Source organism: Mastigoproctus giganteus, chromosome 1 (genome assembly GCF_048544385.1).
Source record: "Mastigoproctus giganteus isolate SK-2022 chromosome 1, ASM4854438v1, whole genome shotgun sequence".
NCBI classification, from domain to species: domain Eukaryota; kingdom Metazoa; phylum Arthropoda; class Arachnida; order Uropygi; family Thelyphonidae; genus Mastigoproctus; species Mastigoproctus giganteus.
The window spans coordinates 81,011,796-81,031,131 of record NC_143575.1 but is presented as its reverse complement, the minus strand read 5'-3'; the positions used below and the strand labels follow the sequence as shown (position 1 = coordinate 81,031,131).

Here is a 19,336-nt window from a genome sequence, read left to right as displayed (position 1 = left end):
GTAAAAATATAAAAAGATTTGATGTAGGAAAAACATATGACCTTGCAGTCAGCCCTCGTATAACACGTGTTTACACTACACGAATTCGATCATACATGATTTATAAATAGGGGAACGATATTGTATATAACACGAACCGAATTTGCTTATGCATGATTCGCCTTTGTGTTTACAATGGCAGTCGAACGCGGAATCACCCCAACTGAACACAAGACGATAGGAATGAAGAGAAGATTCTGAAAATGTATTTATGTTTTTCATATCAGTGAAGGGGAAACACATTTCACCATAATAATGTTGTTGTTGTTTTTGGTTTTTAGGAGCATTAGCAACTAAGGCCATATTGCTCCGGGATATGCGGTGGTCATTCCCTGACCTTTCCGCATCCTCCGTATTTGGTGGTTACAGGCTCGAACCCCGGTTTAATCAAGAAGCGTGTGCTACGCACTGCTGCTCCTTCCCACCTGGCTACGGAGGCGCCTCCCCATAATAATGTAAAAACCCAGAAATGCAACTGGAAATTGTTTTTATTGTTTTATGGTAGTGACCTCCAGAAATGTGCTTTACTAAAATGTGAGCTAGTGAGGTGCTAATAGTGTCTCTGCCACTACAGTATTTGTTTATTCAGTTGCCACACGCGTGTGCAGCTTTGTTTATGTGTACCAAGCGTGCCTCCTCATTTTGTAATTGTGCATTATTCCCTAAAAATGAGCAAAATACTTAAAAGGTGTGAAAAGAAAGCATCCTAGTGAAGACACTACAGATTTAGAGAGAAAAAGAAAAACAATATCGATATACAGAGGTGGATGGGTCAAAAATTCTTACCTAGGAAAATTTGTAGCAGCCTCATACTAGCATTTATAGCCAAAATCACACTAGCCTCTGGCCCATCGAGGTTTCCCCAGTAAGACTTATGGCCAGTCCATCTGCGCCAATAGAGAGAAGAAAAAAAAAAAAAAAAAAAATGAAATTGTGAAATGCTTTGAGCAAAATGGAAGAACATGTGATATTGCACATGCTACAGGCCTAAATGAGGCAATGCCGAGAATTAGAAATAATGCAGAGAAAATAAAAACAACTTTCATAGCAGGAACAACTCAAAGTGTGGTTTTTTTTTTTTTTTTTTTGGCAGATGCTATATAAGCTTGCTTTCTTGCATCATGTTCCTTTGCTAATGCTAAAAATCCATTAGATCAAGACACAAAGAATTCGAAGAGATGGAACAGCTGTTGTCTGTTTGGATAGTTGTTGTTATTGTTTGTTATTTGGTTTTTAGGAGCATTAGCAACTAAGGAGGCCATATTGCTCCGGGAATATGCGGTGATCATTCCCTGATCTTTCCGCATCCCTGTATTTGGTGGTGATGGGATCGAACCCCGGTCTAATCAAGAAGCGTGCGTTACGCACTGCTGCTTCTTCCCACCTGGCTACGGAGGCGCCCTGTTTGGATAGAAGATCAAACAAAGAACAAGTTTGCTTACGATAGAAGCAAAAGAATTATAAATATTTTATTATGTAATAGTTATAATAAAATACTTACATAATTTATTACAATTATTTATTGTGTTTGGTAATGTTTTGGTTACAAATCAATCTTGGGTGGTCGGCACCTAACCCTATTTTTTCCATAGGACCTGTTATTTATATTGCACAATTTTGCATTGTACTAGGGTTTCTAGGAACACAACTATCGTGCTATACAAGGACTGACTGTATTATGACATATGACATTAATACCTCTATTTCAAAGGAAAAACATAAAAAGATTTGATGTAGGAAAAACATATCACCTTTATAGACAAGTTCTGTACGGCAGTACTGTATGCACTGGATTACATTTTAGGAATGTTTGATTATAACATAATCTACCTTAGAGGTTAAAAAACTTTTATACAGTATGTAAGAAGCGTTTACTAAAATCTCACAACATTAAGTGAGATTTGTATGATTCTTTTGTGGGAAGGGGGAGAAAGCATATGAGATATGTTTAATCCAGCAACCAGAAATGTGCAGGAAGTTTTATTTTAGCCAGGGAGTGATAACTTATTGGAATAAGTTACCTACATGGGTGGTAGAGGCTGACAGTTTGGGGAAATTCAAAGGTCAGGTGGATAATTACCTATGGGAGGAGAGAAATGCATAAGTTGTCTATTTCCTTTTCTCTTATTATTTATTTATTTATTTAAATTTTCTTCTTATTATTTATTTATATATATATATATTATTATTATTTTTTTTTTTTTTCCCCGGCTGGTGCAGCATAAGCCATAGGCTTCCTTGCATCATGTGGCCATTGCTAATACTAATACATTCTGAAAGTCCTGAAATTTCAAAAAAGATTGCAGCTGCTGTTATAAATTTATGCTAATGTTTCTGGGGGGGCTACAAAATTGTGTGCCAAATTTTCAGCTCGTGTTTTGTTGGGCTCCACTTTTCCCGGGGCCTAACAAAACTCAGGCTGAAAATTTGGCATCAGCCTGCTTTCCTTTCTAGAGTAATGCCTGAACGTCTGAAACATACTTCCATTTTAATGTGATAACTTGAAATTTTAAGGGAGGAGAAACCAGCTGAATTTCTTCTACTGGTTCGAATTTTAATGAAAATTAGTATCACTCAACAAATCTTTTTTAGAGAAACAAATATAAAATTTCATGAAACTTCCATCCAGTGGGAGTAAAGTTGTTGCATATGAACAAACCTGATGAACACAACAGGCACTTTACATATTTGCAAACAGCATCTAAGAAAGTTTTGGTAGGTAGGTGGGTGGACAGAACAACTTATTTGAGTTCTTTGAAAATGATGGTATTCAAGACCAAATACATTGAACAGAAATAGTTCATAATATCTATAACAATAACAAAATTACAGTAAGATTAGGGAGCTAAATTTCTAGTAGAAAAGATAAATCACAGCATAATACAAGGTCATTCCTTTTAATATTTTGCATACAGGTTCAGAAGCAACATTTTAGGAAGGATATGGATCTTTTGAAATTGGCACAGAGAAGAGCAAAAAAATTATTAAGGGGAACAAAAGGGTGCTCTTACCAAGAATGGCTTCAATTCTGCAAACTGGAATGTGGAGACTGGGCACTTGCAAGGAAATCTGATTGAGGTGTTTAAGGCTTCGAATGAATTGAATAGGCACAAAACTCATGGGATTCTCCCTCTTGCTCAGACTACACACAAAGGGACATAAATTCAAATTGAGGAAGGATAGTTGGAGGAGGGAGAGAGAGAGAGAGAGAGATGCAGAAATTTGCCTTCAGCCAGTGGGTAGTGTTGATTGTTGGAATTTCCATCTGTTGTGGAAATAGGCAGTTTGAATAAATTCAACAAGAACAAAATAACTACTGGAGTTTGCTTTTTGCATCATTTGCCACTGCTAATACTAATATCTATATGAATGCAATGATTAAAAACCATAGGTTAACCATCAATGGAAATATCACTAGGAAGAAACTGTAGTAAAATAATATAAACAAACAAGCACAAGTTGTTCCTTGAAATTTGCTGTGGGCATCCTTTCAGTGATGGGAGCCAAAGCTAACACCTAGAAGTCTAAAACAATGATGGAACTGATAATGTGGTCATATTTATAAGTCAATATCAAATTTCAGTAGAAAAGCCTGGTCATTCTGTGACAGCCAAATTCTCTGCTTGTGCCTTCATGCTGGTAGGACTGCTAGTAATCCTGAATATAACACCTAGGTGCAAGGTCAAAAAATATTATGCCTATTATACTGGAGGGTGTCCTGTAATCCCCATCTTTGCAGTCCTTCATTATACACAGATTCGTCTGCCATTTTCTAACTTCAAAAACAAGTAATAATTTTCAATTTCATTTTTAAAGTGGGGCTGTTCGTGGTTTCTTAAATTTCTCATTTGACTTCACAGACAGAGGCACTGAGTTTGTTACAAAAACAAAGTAATAAGACATAAAATCAGCAGATAACTGGTTTGACCAACTCTTATCAGAAGCGTGTTCTGGCAGACTTACACTGCTTAGTGATTGGAAGTTATATACATGATGTGAGACAGATGGTGACAATGGATAAGAGGACCAATGATGGATACAAGAATAACGTGTTAAATAGTGGATGATGGATATGAGAAAGAGACTAGGAAGTCAATGAATACAGAGGGCATATTGTATTCCAGAAGGCAATAATATGTTGGATAATAAAGGCTTTTACTGTAAATTAATTATTGGAAAACTTATTTTTCAAAAATTTCTCTGACCACCTTGAGAGTAAATTGTGGTATGATAAAGGAAAAAAACACTGAGAAAAAAGAAATTGTTTTTTGCTATTATAAAAACACATTTAAAACAAATTAATATTAAATTAATGTCCCCTTATGTGCAGCATCTGAGAAAGAGTAAGGATGCCATTTATTCAATCCATTAAAAGCCTTAAACACTTTGTCTTCTTGCAAGTGCCTAGTTTCCAGATGCTGCAAATTACAGAACAAGTCCATCCTTATAAGAGTACCTTTTTGTGCTCCTTACTAATCTTTTTTTGTTTTCTGTTTATACTCCGGCACGACAACCAAGTCAATAGAGTTTACAATAAATCATCAATACAAATATTTATTGTAATTAGTAGTCATGGGCTTGAACCCCAGTACACTCAAGGAACGCGTGCTATGCACTCTTACTCATGACCACTCGGCAACGTCAGGCCTGCTTGTTACTCTTCTTTGTAGTTATTCTAAAAGATCCACATCCTTCTTGAAAAGAGGTTTCTAGATTTATATGCAATATTAAACTTAACCACTATCTTATACAACAGGATAATCATCTTACCATACAGGAATTTTCTGGCAAAATTCCTGTATATCATTGACAGAACCCCCACAAGAGGTTGTGTGCACTGCTCAAAGAACTTTGTGTTGGACTGCACAATCAACCTGTCTTTTTTCATTATCTACCAACTTGAGAGTGGTACCAGCCAAGTGGTATGTTATTCTGGGATTACTGCTACCCAAGTGCAGCATCTCACATTTATCAATGTTAAACCACAATTGCCACTTTAAAGCCCATTTGTCTAATTTTTCTTGGTCAGAAGTATACAGATCATACAATTAGAGTACGCTACTGTAACATTTTGTTACAGTAGCATCTGGAGACTAGGCACCTGCGAGGTGCCTAGTCTCCAGATGCTGCAACTTGCAGAACTTAAGCCTTTCTTCATAAGCACATCCCTTTGTGGAACAGTGTCAAAAGATTTACTGAAATCTAAGCACATGATCTCAAAATATATTTCTGCATTATGATTACCTCATAGTAGCTGATAAGAGTGGTCAGTAACATCTCTTCCTTAATGAATCCATGCTATGATTACTGTATACAGGGTGTCTCAAAAATATTGGTACAAACGTTTAGGGGAGGTAGGTAACATCTAAAGGAATGTGAATTGCATACAAACCCATAACCGGAAACGTCACCATAAGTCGGTACACAGCGCTATTCACCAGTTCACGAGAGGGAAAATTTCTGGTTTACTCATTCAAGCAGTAGTCGCCGCACGAAGAGCATGAATTGATATACGAACTGTGAGCTGGCAGACATGCACCTAGTGTATGGATTAGCAGAGGGCAATGGACGAGCCGCTCAACGAATTTATGGAAAATGCTTCCCAGACAGACATGTACAGGACCACCATTTGTTTGCACGTGTGCATCAAAATTTGTGTGATTATGGGTCATTTAGAGGTAACAGGAGTAGTGCGGACAGCCCACGTTCGACGCGAACTCCCGCTGTGGAAGAAAGTGTGTTGAATGCCGTCCAGAATAATCCTACTACCAGCACATGTGCCGTTGCCTCTGCCTTAGGAGTGTCTCGTTGCAGTGTACAGCGTGTCTGGCACGATGCTTCCTTACACCCCTTTCATCTCCAAAAGGTTCAGTTACTGCTCCCCCAAGATCATCTTGCATGTGTGGCTTTTGTGCAGTTGTTTCTCCAAGAAAGTGTTCAAGACTTGAATTTTACTGCCTATGTTTTGGTCACGGATGAGGCTTATTTCACTCGGGAAGGCTTATTCAATCAGCACAATACTCGTGTGGGCTCACGACAACCCACATGGTGTGCGCCCCCGTGCGGCACAACACTGCTTCGCAATAAATGTGTGGGCAGGTATGGTCGGTGACTGCTTAGTCAACCCATACCCGTTACCATCCCACATGAACTCTGCTAAATATCAGATCGTTCTTGAACTAGTTCTACCAGGGTTACTTGACGATGTTCCAGCAAATGTGAGATGCAATGTTTGGTTTCAACATGATGGGGTGCCTGCCCATTATGGAAGGTGTGTTCATGACCATTTGAACAGGCGTTTTGGGCATTGATGGATTGGCTGTGGTGGACCCGTTGCCTGGACCCCACGCTCACCTGATTTATCGCCGACCGGGCTAGCCGAGTGGGTAAAGTACCTGCCCGGCAACCCAAAGGTCGCGGGTTCGATTCCCGCCTCGGGCTTGGATCAAAGTACTGCAAAAACCTTGGGAGGTGCAATATGGCCACAGAAGCCGATGCGCCAACAACTACCAAATCAATCAAATCAAATTACTTTCTATAATTACTGACTTCACACAATGATATCCTGCATCTTTATGAATAGGAGAGACATTCTGCACAACTCCAATCTGTGGGGACTCACTGAATCCAAGGATGTTTTCATGATTATGACTAAAGATTTGTTTACCCCTTTTCTTGCTTCTTTTAACATAAATGAATAGATTTCTCTCTAGAATTTCTGTGGTTTGGAAAAGGTGTCTGGATCAGGAGAAAGAAGGAAACACACAGAATAGGTTCCTTATATGGCTAATAATGCTAAGCTCACCTAGACTCAAATTTTGTTAATAATTTTAATGAGTTAGTCTTTTGGAAAAAGCAAGAACATGAGTGACTTTAACCGGGTTCGTGTTCTATAATGACATAATTTCTGAAGGAGCAGTATAGATAAATCGAAAAGAAAGAAAGAAACATACTTGTAGATATAAAAAAAGTTGTTTTTAATTTCATATATCACCTGACTATATATACGAGGTGCTGGAGAGCTGGCAGCAACTCATGCATGATTGCCAGCTCCATGACGACCTCCACAGTGCATTTATCACCAAATACGGTATCTACCATACGGCCAAGAGCACCAACATCTTGGACACCGGGGAGGAATATCGGGCTTTCTCCAACTATGCGCTGGCTCTGTTCACGAGACGGAGGGCTCTTATCACAGCAAACTGCAACCAACCACTGACACAATAAGGAAATGAACAAATCTCGAAGGACATCGACCCACAGAAGACACCTGGAACCAAATGGCTTCGGATGATCAAGGCACAAAACTCTGAAGTGGATCTAAAGTCAAATCAACAAAACCCTGAAGTGGATCTAAAGTCAAATCAACGAGAAATGACTATAAATAACAGTAATGCAAATACCACATAGATGGGCAATGATCTAAGAAAGACCCCACAAATGCTGACAAGCGAACCTAGACCTTCTGACTGTAAAGACTGCAGAACAGACAGGAACCATCCCATGAGCGATCCCACTACGATCCAATCTCTGCCAGGATCGGACTAGGACCACCACCAGCTCTGCTGCCAAACGCTATATGGCAATCTGAATTGGGTACCCTAACCCTATTCATCTTTAATTCCCTATCCCCCAGCAGGGGGGGGGGAGATGGATGTTCTGTTTCCTCCCTTCCCTGCTGATCCCTCTCTTCGTCTGGTGAGGCATGGGCCTGCCTTACCGACTCTTGGGTTTGCCTTACCTATTGCCCCCATATTTCTGTCTTCTCCCACAGCCTTCAGTCTTTCCTCCAACTGCCTAACACCAGTGCACGCCCCCACACAATAAATCAAAATTAGCATTGCTTCAAAAAATTAGACCGCGCCACATAAATCATCTCACTCGGCTTTTCCTATTCTTAGTGTCTACCCCTATGTATACTTGTATGTATATGTGTCTGTGTATATATATTTTTTTTAGGCCCTGGCCCTAGCCACTGAAATCTCAGGAAATTAGGTGGCAGGACCTGCCAGAGTACTTACAGTACAACTGCTAAATGACCAGATTAACAACAGTACATGACACTACACTTAACAATATCCAAACAATTTTAAATCTCTGGCCTCAACAGTGTTCTGTTTCACATGACAACTTATATTATGTGGAGATGGGGAACCCCTGGTGCCATTAGACAAAAAAAAAAAAAAAACACTTTACACTTGACGGGCTTTCTTCAGTCGGGGCGAAAATGGGCTCTTTTCACTGGTATGATCTTGGTTTCTGGGTCATACCCATACACCTAACTCTTGTCACCAGTGATGACCGTAGAAAGGAAGTTTTGATCACTCCTAGTCTGTTCTTGAAGATCTCTGCTAACTTCCATGAGATGCTTCTTTTGATTTTCACTCAGTAACTGTGACACGAACTTGGCCGCAATCCTTCTCATGTTATAACTCTGATGACAAAATCCGCTGACACGTGCTGTACGATAGTCCTACATTGCCAAATGTCATGGATGAGTTAAACCAGTAATAGGTCTGCGTCTGGCCTAAAGCATTGTCACCAAAAGCTTGTTTCAACTTCTTATGGGTTTCTGCTGCTGTATTGTTAAGAAAGAAACAAAACTTGATGGAAGCATGTTGCTCTCTCACATCAGCCATTGCAACAATTGCAAACTATGCAAAACACACTACCAAAGAACTGCACATAAATATTCAATGACTGTATCCAGCCTGATGCCACGTGGCACACTGATTCACAAAGGATGCATGCAGCATTAACTAGCACCACAAGTCCGTACTAGATGCAGTTCCCATGCAACATTCAATTTTATTAACATTTGGATAGCATCTTGTATATCACATGACTTGATACATTTCATTCGGTGCTAAACAAATTTTTGTATGCTATTCATGCAAGTCTTTCGGCTGAGAAGCCATTATGTCTTACTATATCCTCACAATTGCTTTTAACTTCCTGAAAGTCATATCTGTTGACACAGAGATAGAAATAAAAAAGCTTAAAAGCTTATGTTGAACCAACATTTCTGTACTGACAAGCCTTAACTGTCTGACTCTCTTTTTGAGCTTATACTTATCTCAATGTACCAGACTGAATCAATTGTTGGCCCTTTTAGCAAAAATTTATTCTAAAAATTTCAGCTGTCAGAAACATAATTCCACATTCTTTGAACATACTGTTCAAAGAATATGCAGTTATTACACTTCTTAGTAATGCTTTATCACTGTGATAGAGCAGTCACACTTCTGAAATGACAGAGCAGTGTAGGATTAGGGAGAAGTTACTACTATAGATACAGGGATACTTGAGTAGCTGGAAACAGAGAATAGTTATTAATAGCCACTATTCCATATTATAATGCCCCCCCCAAGGTTTGATATTGAGTCCACCTTGGTACGCTGTGATGAATACAAATCTCTGCAAAAGTCCAGAGATGTGTGTAGTGTTATGTTTGTGCAGTGTGTGTTGTTGAGTTGTTACTGGCCATTCAGTCACCAGGAAGGCAATCACCTGGAAAGCCTGCCCAGTGTCCATCTACCCAATGAGGAGGTAGGCTACAACTGAGTGTGAAGTGTGGTGGACCTTGCACACCACAATCATTGTCTGCCCTAATGGGTGAAATCCCACACCCACTGGAGGTGGCGCTATACCAGCGTGTGCCAGCAAAAATCCTGCACCCATAGCTGCCCACACTAAGGCTACCAGCAAAAAATAAAGAAAAAAGTACCATCATCCCCTGATTTCTGTGGGGATTACGTTCTGGGAAAACACCGTGCAGTCCAAATATGCACAATGAGAAATGTAGTTTATGACATGAGGGTTCTGTACCTGTACACGAAAAAAAAAAAAAAAAAATTAAATGAAAAAATTGTCTTTATTCAGTAAGGAAAAAAAAAAATAGAAACATGTCCATAAAATTAATCTTGCTAATACTTACCTCTAGATTTTTAATCTAAATTCATTGCTTCTTCATCGCTGTTTTCCTATCATAAACTTGTGACGGTATCCGACACTTTTTGAAAAAAATTAGTTAAAATTGCTTGCTTAGAAGCATGCTGTTTCTCTATAAATTTCTTCATAAGGAATTAAAGCTAATGATAAAGTTCTGCAAAAATTTAAACTCCTCTCCAAATTATTATTATTAGCCATATGGTGCAAAGGAAGCTTGAGGCTTATGCTGCACAAGCCAAAAAAATTTGAGTTACCCTGAGAGAGAGAGAGAGAGAGAGAGAGAGAGAGAGAGGTAGAAGGGAATCACCATGAAAGAGAAGAATGATATCCAGCTCAGGACCCTGGGTGTGCCAAGCCCATACTCATTAGATGTGAGCTCCTGGGGTTATCAGGATCCATATCCACAGCTTCTTGGCTAAGCTGATTTGCAAGTCTTAAAAATTCAGCTAGTTGCTTCACAGTCAAATTTTTGTGTGCATCTTCTTAATTTTTATCATTTTTGTTATCTTCTTCTTCTTCACATTGCAAAAAAATATTATTCGTAGAGAACAATCTCTATGAGATTCAAGGTCTTCTATGATACATATCTGCTGGTTCCAGTTCTTCAAATCCCTCTCCGCTAATTATTTTTCCAATTCTCACAATCTCAACTACTTCTGGCATTTAGACCGTGACTTCTTTAGTACAGCTTTGTGGCCACAGCTTTTTCTACACTGCATTTATTGTTGAGTTCTTAACTTCAACCCCACGTGAACTCAATATTTTTTACAGCATCAAGAATGTTATAATTCCGCCAATATTCTTGAATTGAAGGACTGCCTATTCCATCAGCAGCTCCTACCAATTGTAAAAAAGATCTTCTTAGATAATAAAGTTTAAAGGAAGCTATAACACCTTGATCCATCGGCTGAATTAATGAACTTGTATTCACTGGAAGAAAGGTAACTTTCATATTTGGGTGCAGGTCATCAGACAAATGTGCAGAATGACTGGGTGCATTGTCAAGAACGAGCAAGATTTTGAATGCTATGCTCTTTTTCAGCCAATATCTTTTTGTTTCAATGCAAAAGTAATTTAAAAACCGAATCAAAGATTTTAGCTGTCATCCAAGCTTTTTGATATTCCTTTAAAAGCACAAGGATTTTCTGACCTATAAACTAGTAGCAATTTACACTTAAAGTCACCCTCTGCATTGCCACATAACAAAAGTGTTACCTATCTTTTGCAGTTGTGAAACCTGGAGCTGTTTTCTCTTCTTTTGAAATGATTTTTCGGCTTGACATATGCTTCCAAAATAAGCCAGTCTCATCAGCATTAAACACTTGACCTGCTAGATAGCCCTCAGTCGCAATAACATCCTTTAAAGTTTTCGGATACAAAGAAGCAGCTTCCATATCTGCACTGTCTGCTTCGCCCGTTAAATTTAGATTGTGAAGACTGATGTTTTTTAAAATTTTCAAACCAACCCTTACTGGCCTGAAAGACGTCAGCACTGGATGGACCGGCTTCTTCTTGCAAGCTTTAGTTTGGATTTTATTGGCGCATTACTTCTTGCAAGTGATTAAAAATTTGCAGAGCTTTGGGGCAAATAATATCTGAACTAAGAGGCATTCTCTTTTGATTAAGATCTTCTATCCAAAAAGAAAGTACTTTTTCAGTTTTCTCTATTAATGAACTTCTCACTTTTGTAATGCTTTTTGCAGCCAACAATGGAACAGATAACTGAACTTTTAATTTTCTTAGTATTTTCCCTAATTCATCAAATGCTAGATTCATTTATGCTGCATTTTATTAGCCAATGTCACAACTTTTTCGCCACTTTCTAACTCCTTTATGATTTTATTTTTAATTATTCCTCTAAATTTAAAATTTCATTTTGTTGTAGCTTTCTTCATTTTAGGCACTAATTAAACACACAGTTCATATAGACAAGAAATATTAAATCAGCAAAAGCAATGCTTACCGATTAAAACACTTAAGTTGTGAGAAACAGAAAAAGACTGTCTGAACAGCTAAATAGGATAACTGATGAAGGGGGTTCTCCTGAATGAGGAAGTTGTTTCAAAAATAACTAGACAAACATACACCACTTTTTATTGCTGTTTGGTTATAAGAATCAGTTTTGAACGCCTTTGTAATATTTTTCCAAAGCACATTTCTGGAGGTCATGACCATAAAACAATATGCACTTTCCGGTTTATTGGAATTTTCTGTTAGTGCAATAAAAGGGTAGTAAATTTGATCTTATTGCATTTGCAATAATACTGACATCTGGAATTCTACATTATTATGGTGAAATATGTTTCTCTTTCAATGAAATCTTCAATCATGTAAAAAACATAAATAAATGTTCAAAATCTGCTCCTCATTCCTATTTTTGAAGCTTCGTAAACAAAAATCGTGGAGGTAACAAAACTCGCCGCACAATCTAAAATTTTGGTAGTAAATACCTGACTATAATTTTTAAAAAAGAAAGAAAAAAATACATAATTAAAAAAAAAAACTAACTGCCAGGATTTCAGAAATAAGCAATGCAAGTTGGTAACCAGACAAAGAGGTGAAACACACCCACAGATTGATGGGACCAAATGAAGCGGTCAGCTTCAAAATTCAACATTTGAGGTCATCAGCAAAGAGTTATTCAAGATCTATGAGAACATCAGAAGACGGATTTTAATAAATGGTCATACTAAGGCATTAAGCATCCAGCTAACTATGGCATGAAATAAGAGTCACCATAGCAAGAAGTAGATATGAGCATCATAATAACACGGTCAAGTAGTTGACATTTTAAAATCCAGAAGAGGATCTTGTAGTCGTAGCTTGAATTTGTATTGTAGAAGTATCAGGAAGCAGCAGAAGTTTCCTTTTGTTGAAAACTTCAGTTGAGAACTGCTATAAGGCTTGAAAGAATGCAGTGTTTTAAAAAAAAAAAAGAAAAAACTGATTCAATGAAGTAAAAGGTTTCTAGTGATAGTCCACCACACAACCTATCACTAAATTCCACAAACTATTTCTTGAATCAGAATAATTTTTGCGGTGATACAATATATAAGATCACATTTCTTCTTCACCACAAGAAAAAAACCAGTGTTGATGAGGCCTAAATGGAATAACTTAAGAGTTTATGGATCCATGTCCTATTAAAAGATAGGTGGTTAGATTTGGAGAGAAAAAGCAATTTACATTTTTCTTTTTTGCAAATGTGACTTGCAAGATAAATGAAGATGTAACCTGACCTGTAGTATTAGTATCCCAATGAGTTTGCTAGATATTTACTAGTTCCTTCCAGATGCAATGTTTTTCTCTTTTAATACTGACTGTTATATTGCACGTAATGCCTAAAATTTCAGATGGAATTGAATGCTTTAATCTGCAGGAAAGGCCTTTATATATTACATGGAGGTCAAGAGGTAAAATTCCAGCAAGAACCCGCAGAGCAGCGGATGATACTGTTCTGCAGGCTCAAATTATGGCAAGAAGCATGAATTGCTGTAGTGAGATCAGTTCAGCTTATAGTTTTACTAGAGTAGCCCCTGAAACCGGGCGCTAGATGGAAACAATCAGGAAACAATCTGAATGAATACTGCATTATTAGCATTTTAGCATTGGCATTAGTAGAGGCATTTGATGCAAGAAAGCAAGCTTATGCAGCATCAGCCAAAAAAATAAAGTAAAATAAATAAATAAAAAATAACCACTTCTACTTCACCCCTCTGTTCATTCGAAATACCTGTCCAGCTGAGCCTTAAACTTATTTAGGCTATCAACTTCCACGACAAGGGATGGAAGTCTGTTCCACCTACTAATCACACGCTGGCTAAAGGCAAATTTCCACACATCTATCCTACATCTGTCTTTCCTCAATTTGAATTTATGCCCTCTCAGGTGATTATTCTGAGAAAGAGGAAGAATCCCATCAGCATTGAGCATGCTCAACCCATTCAAGGCTTTGTACACCTCTATCAGATCACCTCGCTGGTGCCTAGTCTCCAGACACTGTAATTTGCAAAACTTAAGCCTTTCTTCGTAAGAGCACCCCTTTGTTCCATTCACTAATCTTGTTGCCCTTCTCTGTACTCGTTCCAGCAGCTCTACATCCTTCTTGAAATGAGGCCTCCAGGCCTGTATACAGTACTCTAGGTATGGCCTGACCATTGCCTTATACAAGGGAATAATCACCGCCTTATCCCTGCTAGAAAAATTCCTATATATCATTGACAATACACCATGAGCTACTCTTGCAGCCCGTCTGCACTGCTCAGAGAACTTCATATCTGCCTGCACAACCACCCCCAGGTCCCTTTCATTCTCTACCACTGTCAATGTAGTACCACAGAGTTGATACGTTGCTCCGGGGTTGCTGTTTCCCATATGTAGTACTTTACATTTGTCAATGTTAAACTTCATTTGCCACCTCTAAGTCCATCTGCTCAACCTTTCCAGATCCTGTTGCAGCAGCATAGTGTCAGTAGTGTCCTTGACAACCCTGGCAACCTTCCTATCGTCTGCAAACTTGGACATTAAGCTTGATATACCATCATCAATATCATTTATAAATACAGAAAACAATAAAGGACCCAATACTGAACCCTGAGGGACTCCACTAATAACATTAGTCCACGATGAGCAGTGTCCATTGATTACCACTTTCTGTCTTCTCCCCCTCAACCACCCCTTTATCCATAGCAGCAATTTGCCTCCAATGCCACACTGCTCCAATTTGGGCAGCAGTCTTCCATGTGCAACAGTATCAAAAGCCTTTCTAAGATCCAAGTATATAATATCAAAGTTATTCCCTGCATCCAGTTCTTTTGTGACTGCATCATAGTATCCAATCAAATTGGTCAGGCAAGACTTCCCCTTAACAAAATCATGCTGTGTCCGAGCTATAAATGAAGTCTTGTCTAGATGATCCTGCAGTGCTTCTTTAACCAGTGCCTCCATTAATTTTCCGGGAACAGAAGTTAAACTCACAGGTCTATAATTACTTGTGTCAGCCTTTGATCCTCCTTTGTGAATTGGAGTCACAGTTGCACATCTCCAGTCCATGGGTACCTCCCCTGAGTCCAAGGAAGCTCTCATAATTATGGCTAAGGGTTTGCTTACTTCCTTTGCTGCCTACTTTAATATAACTGGATAGATCCCATCCACCCCAGGTGCCTTTCTTGTGTTTATCTTCAACAATTTCTCCTCCACTTTACTCTCAGTTATTACAAGATTCTCTAGATTACTGCCAGAGTTGAATACACCTCTGGCATTCCCCGCGCTGAATAACTCCTCATGTGTGAATGTCGATGCAAAATATCCATTTAGTTTGTTAGCTACCTGAGCAGGAGCATCAACAGTTGACCCATCGATATCAAGCGGACCAATCTGATTCATCCCCTTCCTTCTAGAGTTTACATAAGTAAAGAACTCTTTGCTGTTTTTCTTCGCATCCCTTGCAAAGGATTTCTCGTAATCTGCCTTCGCCTGCCTAACCTCCTTTGTAACTTGGTTACAGATCAACTTGTATCTATCATAGACTTCTGTGTCACATGTTAATTTGTATGTATCCATGCATTTTTCTTCTCTGCCATATGCTTCATTAGTTCATCTGACATCCATTTAGGCCTAAACCTTGAACAATATTTCTTAGTTGGTATGTAAAGCCTAGTAGCTTCCAAGATAAGTTCTTTGAATGCTTCCCATTTTGAATTTGCTGTTGATAACATCATCAGTTGATCCCACTCTATAGAATTTAAATACTGTCTGAGTCCATTGTAGTCTCCTTTACGAAAGCAATATCCCTTCCCTTTACCCCTAATGGTAGTTACCCCTTTGAGTAAATACCACTTCAGAACACTGTGATCACTGCCACTTAGTGGTTTATTTATCTGCAGATTCTTAATGCATGAAGAATCACTACTGATAATCAAATCAAGAGTATTACTCCCTCTAGTTGCCTCCCGAACATGCTGATGTAGAAAACAATCATCCAATAAATCCACAAAAGCCTTGCTAGTGTGTGAGTGACCAGCCCCCAAATTCCAGTCAATTGCTGGGAAATTAAAATCCCCCATTATAAGACTCTCTGATTTACTGGCCCACTCTATTTCTCTGTACAGTTTCTTATTATACTCTCATCAGAGTCATTAGGCCTATAGCACACTCCTACTCTCAATTTTGATCTCCCAATGTTTATGTCACACCAAACTGACTCGACACTGCACTGTCCAGCGATGTCGACTGGCTTCACTTCCTTGGATTTTATGTGTTTCTTAACTAATAGCATAACCCCTCCTCCCTTCCTATCCTGTCTATCCTTTCTGTAGACATTGTACTCCCCAAATTCCAGTTCTGCATTCCTTATATCTGTGTGACAACATGTCTCTGAAATCCCAACAATATCTGCCTTTGATGTTTTGAGCAATACCTCAAATTCATCAAATTTATTTACTAAACTCATAGCATTGGTGTACATGCAAGTATACATGCACCTGTTTCTATTCTTAGCTACCCTAACACAACCCATATGTTTACTTGTACTGCAATGACTCCCAGCAGTCTCTGAAATATCTTGCGTCTTGTTTTTCAGGCTTCTGCTCATTCCAATAGAAGCAGTGCAAGAATCTCTTTCACCTCTGCAGTGGCTACTGTTAATCTATTAGTCTTTGTCTCCCCCAAGCTAGCAGTTTTCCGACCCACCTAACACTGCCTTGATAGCATCAGCAAATATTCTTGCACCCTTTCTATTTAAGTGTATTCCATCCCTGTAGAAGCAGTCTCTCCTGTTAACAAGTACAGTCCAGGCTGAAAAAAATTCTACCCCTTGAGCCTTGCACAATCTTTCCAGGGCTGAATTGATCGACAGCGCTCTCATCATATACTCCCTCCTATCGTGTCTGGGCAGAATTGTAGACACTTTCAAATTCAACCCTAATTCACGCCTTTTTTTCATCAGTGACCTGTACTTGTTAAGTAATTCCGCCAGTCTCCTACTCTTAATATCATTAGTGCCAACGTGTACAACTATATCACCTTTTGTGCCCTTAAAAGATGATATCCGCTCTACAACGTCATCAACCTTTGCCCCTGGCAGACATACCCTGGTCCTGTTCCAACTATCCTTTTTACAAAGCATGTTTCCCGTTTCCCTGACAATAGAGTCACCAACAACTACTAGTTCCTTTGGGACCAGCGCATTATGCCTTGGGGTTGCCGCTGTGTTGCGCGATGACCAAGTGCAAGCTCTGGCATTGGTGTGGGCAGCTGAGAGCTTGATGGGCCCCTCACTTGTAATCCTTCAAGGGCATCCACCCTGTCCTTCAAGCTCTGATATAGGCCCATAACAACGCTGAGTTGTCGCCCGATTTCCTTACACTCCTTGCATCGCGCACATACAAAGACATCCCCCATGGCAGTATCATGTCCCATACCTGACTGCTCCGCAAACATCAAGCAAATAGTGCATCTTAAAAGGCTGTGATTCAGAGGGCAACTGGCCCCCCTCAGTTCTCCCCTGAGCCACAGCATTCCCATTAGCTTGAGCCTTTTGCTTTGCTGCTTTGGTTTGAGTCATGATTTCGATTTACTTTCAATAAAATTTCAATTCCAGTACAAAATTAAATCCTAAACTTGTATCCCAACACAGTTATAACGCTATATTTATGTTTCAGTAACGAGTGTTATCTACAAAATCCCTTTATATAACTTTCGTATCACGTTATGTATTAATTATTTATTTTTACTAATTATTTATGTTACGTAACCTAAGTGGTTATATGTATAGTTAAAAGTACAATTTAATTGCCAATGAAGTTCGACAAGATTAACTGATTTTACTGATTAATTTTCGCGTAACAATGGCGGCTATTTACGAACGGTAAACACGTGGATTTGATACCCTTTCCGATACTAAGTAATACCTACAAAATCTCTATCTAAGTTACTTTAAACTTAAGTACCGTAAATAGGAATATAAAGCTACTCTAGAAAATAAGTTGATATGTCAATTTAAACTAATAAAGCAGAAAATAAATCAGAAAAAACTTCTCTGTTCCAAGAGCAGCAGAAAGGCATGTCCGCAGAGACAAACTCTCGTCCTTATAATAAAGAAGCAATGTTTTCCTATTCAGGCCCCACTCGGTACAAGTAATTATCATAATAGCAGCTGTAAATTTCTTGATTTTATAAGATATTAATATGTGGAGTAATATTTAGTTCATCATCCAGGATGATCCTAAGTTTTTTAGCTGTGGAACTAATGGAATTTGTTTACCTTCAATTCTGATATTTGGTGGCCTTCTTAGTCGAGTTTACCTCGGAATATCATCATTTTCATTTTGGTTGATGATATGCATAGTTTGTTATGACTCACCCAATTTACTAGGTTATATGTTGTTGGCTCTGCACAAGACTTGCCAGGAAAGAGAAGAACCTGATTGTCAGCACAGGCGATGGTAGTGGTGTAGTCAACAAGCTGTTGAAAGCAGGTATCTAAAACAATGTTCCAGAAGAACATTGTTTTAGATACCTGCTTCTCCTTCTTAGTCGAGTTTACCTCGGAATATCATCATTTTCATTTTGGTTGATGATATGCGTAGTTTGTTATGACTCACCCAATTTACTAGATTATGAAATATGTTGTTGGCTCTGCACAAGATTTGCCAGGAAAGAGAAGAACCAGATTGTCAGCACAGGCGATGGTAGTGGTGTAGTCAACAAGCTGTTGAAAGCAGGTATCTAAAACAATGTTCCAGAAGAGGGCCCAAGAACCTTCTAGAGACAGGCCTTAAAAGATGTTGCTGTTTGCATACAACTTGGATGGACCTATGCTGAAAGCAGTCATGAATAATCTTGGTACAATGCTCTCAGCAATTGGTTTAGCATATGTTGTGGCCAGCATTGGCATTTAGCAGTCAGTGGCAACAAACACCAGGTCGGTCATCACCTGTCTCCTGTTCTAAGCCATGAGAAGGAATGCCACATTATATTCTGCTATCAGAACACTGAACTACACCTTCTGGACAAAAGTTTCAGAAGACCCATATACAGAAATGACATTGTATATATTGTCAAGCAGCACTACAAACCATGTAATATATATTGTGATGCTACACCTCTGTAAATGCCAGAGATAGTATAAATTTTAGTGTGGGGCTATGTTAGTCTATTGTTCCTCCAGCATTTAGCTGCAGGGCACCTGGTGGGAACTCATGTTACCATCCACTGCCACAAGGAGGCAGCCAGGTGTAGCACAAGGCACAAGTGGAAAGTTCTCTGGCAGAGTAAACCCTGGACTACACCTGGGCTTGCCAGGGAGGGAAAAAAAACACACCACACTGGAAGAGGAAGATGT

At 38.9% G+C, this 19,336-nt stretch overlaps 1 protein-coding gene across 1 annotated transcript in view; it reads right to left on the bottom strand.

Moving 5' to 3' along the window:
- DCTN2-p50 (dynactin subunit 2) overlaps positions 1–19,336 on the bottom strand; it is a 194,615-nt gene that overhangs the window by 53,147 nt on the left and 122,132 nt on the right. The gene's annotated exons all lie outside the window — the stretch shown is intronic.